Genomic DNA, 4,784 nt, shown 5'->3' with positions numbered 1-4,784 from the left:
TGATGGAGTGCTCTTGATGTTCCACCCTTAATTGTCCCATGTTGGAACTTAATTCTCCTAGGGAGGTGTTGATTTGCTCCTAATATTTATGTGGAGGGAAGTGCATCCCCTGAGGTATCTCAGGGATCTCTTGATTTGCAGCCACATGTTCTACCACTGAGCTATAGACCCTTGAGATGAATTTTTCCATCTCCTACGACTCGGAAGTGGAAGCCTTTGTCTTCCCTTTCCCTTTTCTGGAGGTTTCTCCGGTCTTAGGTGCCATTAATGGTAATGGAAAAATAAAAAGCTTATGCTTTTACCACACCAAACTTAGAATGTTGCTCGCCCTCGAGCAAAAGAAGAAAGAATAGAAGAAGAAGAAGAAGATATGGAGGAGATGGGGGGATGTGTGTATGGATGTGAGTGGTGAATAGAAAACAGAAGGGATGGTCATGAATGGAGAAAGAGAGGGCGAGGTGGATAGGGATCCTGTGAGGTTTCACAGATCCTGAGATGATCCTGTGGTGTTCACAGATCTTGAGGTGATCCTGTGGTGTCCACAGATCCGGAGGTGTCAAGGATTTACATCCCTGCACCCATTAGGCATGTAAAATGCCCTTGCACACAACTCTGGGCGTTCAGCGCCAGGTTGGTGCCCATTTTGGGCGTTCAACGCCCATTTGTTGCCATTTCTGGCGTTGAACGCCAGAACCATGCTTGTTCTGGGCGTTCAGTGCCAGGATGCTGCCCATTTTGGGCGTTCAGCGCCAGAACCATGCTCTGTTCTGGCGTTGAACGCCAGACAGATGCTCCTCCAGGGTGTGATTTTTCTTCTGCTGTTTTTTATTCCGTTTTTAATTTTTTTGTTTATTTTGTGACTCCACATGATCATGAACCTATAAAGACATATAACTAAGAAAAATATAGTTAGATAAATAAAAATTGGGTTGCCTCCCAACAAGCGCTTCTTTAATGTCAATAGCTTGACAGTGAGCTCTCATGGAGCCTCACAGATGTTCAGAGCATTGTTGAAACTCCCCAACACCAAACTTAGAGTTTGGATATGGGAGTTCAACACCAAACTTAGAGTTTGGTTGTGGCCTCCCAACACCAAACTTAGAGTTTGACTGTGGGGGCTTTGTTTGACTCTGCTTTGAGAGAAGCTTTTCATGCTTCCTCTCCATGGATGCAGAGAGAGATCCTTGAGTTGTAAACACAAGGTTGTCCTCATTCAATTGAAGGATTAATTCTCCTCTGTCTACATCAATCACAGCTCTTACTGTGGCTAGGAAAGGTCTTCCTAGGATGATAGATTTATCCTCTTCCTTTCCAGTATCTAAGACTATGAAATCAGCAGGGATGTAAAGGCCTTCAACCTTTACCAACACGTCCTCTACTTGTCCATAAGCCTGTTTTCTCGAATTATCTGCCATCTCTAATGAGATTCTAGCAGCTTGCACCCCATAGATTCCCAGTTTCTCTATTACAGAGAGAGGCATGAGGTTTATTCCTGAACCAAGGTCACACAGAGCCTTAAAGATCATGGTGCCTATGGTACAAGGTATTATGAACTTTCCAGGATCCTGTCTCTTCTGAGGCAATGTCAGTTGATCCAGATCACTTAGTTCATTGGTGAACAAGGGACGTTCATCTTCCCAAGTTTCAATACCAAATAATTTGGCATTCAGCTTCATGATTGCACCAAGAAACTTGGCAGTTTGCTCTTCAGTAACATCCTCATTCTCTTCAGAAGAGGAATACTCATCAGAGCTCATGAAGGGCATAAGGAGGTCCAATGGAATCTCTATGGTCTCTAGATGAGCCTCAGATTCCTTTGGTTCCTCAGAGGGAAACTCCTTATTGATTACTGGACATCCCAGGAGGTCTTCCTCCTTGGGATTCACGTCCTCCTCTCCTTCTTTGGGTTCGGCCGTTCTGGTTATGTCAATGGCCTTGCACTCTCCTTTTGGATTCTCTTCTGTATTGCTTGGGAGAGTACTAGGAGGGATTTCAGTGATCCTTTTACTCAGCTGGCCTACTTGTGCTTCCAAATTTCTAATGGAAGACCTTGTTTCATTCATGAAACTAACAGTGGCCTTAGATAGATCAGAGACTAGATTTGCTAAGCTAGATGGATTCTGCTCAGAATTCTCTGTCTGTTGCTGAGTGGATGATGGAAAGGGTTTATTATTGTTAAACCTGTTTCTTCCACCATTATTAAAGCCTTGTTGAGGCTTTTGATCCTTCCATGAGAAATTTGGATGATTTCTCCATGATGAGTTATAGGTGTTTCCATAAGGTTCACCTAAGTAATTCACCTCTGCTATTGCAGGGTTCTCAGGATCATAAGCTTCTTCTGCATAAGAAGCCTCTTGAGTACTGTTGGATGCAGCTTGCATTCCATTCAGACTCTGGGAAATCATATTGACTTGTTGAGTCAATATTTTGTTCTGAGCCAATATGGTATTCAGAGTATCAACTTCAAGAACTCCCTTCTTCATAGGCGTCCCATTACTCACAGGATTCCTCTCAGAAGTGTACATGAACTGGTTATTAGCAACCATGTCAATGAGTTCTTGAGCTTCTGCAGGCATTTTCTTTAGGTGAATGGATCCACCTGCAGAAGTATCCAATGACATCTTTGATAGCTCAGATAAACCATCATAGAATATATCCAGGATAGTCCATTCTGAAAGCATGTCAGAAGGACACTTTTTGGTCAACTGTTTGTATCTTTTCCAAGCTTCATAGAGGGATTCACCATCTTTTTGTTTGAAGGTTTGAACATCCACTCTAAGCTTGCTCAGCTTTTGAGGAGGAAAGAACTTGGCTAAGAAAGCCGTGACCAGCTTATCCCAAGAGTTCAGGCTATCTTTGGGTTGAGAGTCCAACCACACTCTAGCTCTGTCTCTTACAGCAAAAGGGAAAAGCATGAGCCTGTAGACTTCAGGATCTACTCCATTAGTCTTAACAGTATCACAGATCTGCAAGAATTCAGTTAAGAACTGAAAAGGATCTTCAGATGGAAGTCCATAAAACTTGCAGTTTTGCTGCATCAGAGAAACTAGCTGAGGTTTCAGCTCAAAGTTGTTTGCTCCAATGGCAGGAATGGAGATGCTTCTTCCATGTAAATTGGAATTAGGTGCAGTAAAGTCACCAAGCATTCTCCTTGCATTATTAGTATTTTCAGCTGCCATCTTCTTTTCCTATTTGATAATTTCTGACAGGTGCTTGCTGGTTTGTTGTAATTCAGCTTCTCTTAGTTTTCTCTTCAGAGTCCTTTCAGGTTCTGGATCTGCTTCAACAAGAATATTCTTGTCCTTGCTCCTGCTCATATGACAAAGAAGAGGGCACAGAAAAATAATAATAATAGAGATCCTCACTTTTTTTTTGTGAGTGAGGGAGAGATGTTAGTAGATGAATAAACAAATAGAAGGAGATGAGAGAGAAGAGAATTTTCGAAAATTATTTTTGAAAAAAGAGTTAGTGATTTTCGAAAATAGTTTTTGAAAAAGGTTAGTAATTTTCGAAAATTAAAATAAAAAATAAAATAATTAGTTAATTAAAAAGAAATTTTGAAAAAGAGGGAAGAGATTTTCGAAAATGAGAGAGAGAGAGAGTTAGTTAGGTAGTTTTGAAAAAAGATAAGAAACAAACAAAAAGTTAGTTAGTTAGTTGAAACAAATTTGAAAATCAATTTTGAAAAGATAAGAAGATCAGAAGTTAGAGAAGATATTTTAAAATCAAATTTTTGAAAAAGATAAGATAAGAAGATATTTTTGAAAAGATATGATTGAAATTAGTTTTTGAAAAAGATTTGATTTTTTTTTTAAAATCACAATTAATGACTTGATTCACAAGAAATTACAAGATATGATTCTAGAACTCAAAGTTTGAATCTTTCTTAACAAGCAAGTAACAAACTTGAAATTTTTGAATCAAAACATTAATTGTTATTGTTATTTTCGAAAGTTTGATATAAACATAAGAAAAAGATTTTTGAAAAATATTTTTAAAATTTTCGAAAATAACTAAGAAAAATGGAAAAGATTTTATTTTTGAAAAATATTTTGAAAAAGATAAGATTTTTAAATTGAAAATTTGATTTGACTCAAATAAGAAACACAAAAATATTTTTGATTTTTATGATTTTATGAATTTTTTGTATTTTCTTTTAATTTTTTCGAAAATATTTGGGAAAAAGGAAGCAATGAATTCATAGTCCTCAATCAAAATCCTGGGAATTAGACATGGCTTAATAGCCAGCCAAGCTAAAACATGTTATATGAAACACTAGAATTCATTCTTAAAAATTTTGAAGAAAAATATATTTTTCAAAACATTTTTTTAAAAATTTTTTTTTTCAAAAACAAAGGAGAAAATTTTGAAAGATTTTTGAAAAAATTTTGAAAATAAAATAAAAAGAAAATTACCTAATCTGAGCAACAAGATGAACCGTCAGTTGTCCAAACTCGAACAATCCCCGGCAACGGCGCCAAAAACTTGGTGCGCAGAAATTGTGATTACACTTTGATTATGTAGAATTCATCGCTCTTTCTTTCCCTGGTAATGGCGCCAAAAACACGATGCCAATACCATGGTTCACAACTTCGCACAACTAACCAGCAAGTGCACTGGGTCGTCCAAGTAATACCTTACGTGAGTAAGGGTCGAATCCCACGGAGATTGTTGGTATGAAGCAAGCTATGGTCACCTTGTAAATCTCAGTTAGGCGGATATCAAATGGTTATGGAGTTTTCGAAATTAATTAATAAAATAGGGATAGAAATACTTATGTAAAT

The 4,784-nt window shown here is 37.8% G+C and overlaps 1 non-coding gene across 1 annotated transcript; it reads left to right on the top strand.

The window, feature by feature from the left end:
• The first annotated feature begins 2,675 nt into the window (after positions 1-2,675).
• On the top strand, positions 2,676-2,783 carry LOC112761580 (small nucleolar RNA R71). Its single transcript, XR_003181968.1, has one exon. It is a non-coding gene; the product is annotated as a small nucleolar RNA R71 (small nucleolar RNA).
• The last annotated feature ends 2,001 nt before the right edge of the window (positions 2,784-4,784 follow it).

The sequence above is a fragment of the Arachis hypogaea genome, chromosome 16, assembly GCF_003086295.3.
Source record: "Arachis hypogaea cultivar Tifrunner chromosome 16, arahy.Tifrunner.gnm2.J5K5, whole genome shotgun sequence".
NCBI classification, from domain to species: Eukaryota; Viridiplantae; Streptophyta; class Magnoliopsida; order Fabales; family Fabaceae; genus Arachis; species Arachis hypogaea.
Note: the sequence above shows the minus strand (reverse complement) of the source record. Positions and strands in the feature narration are given on the sequence as shown.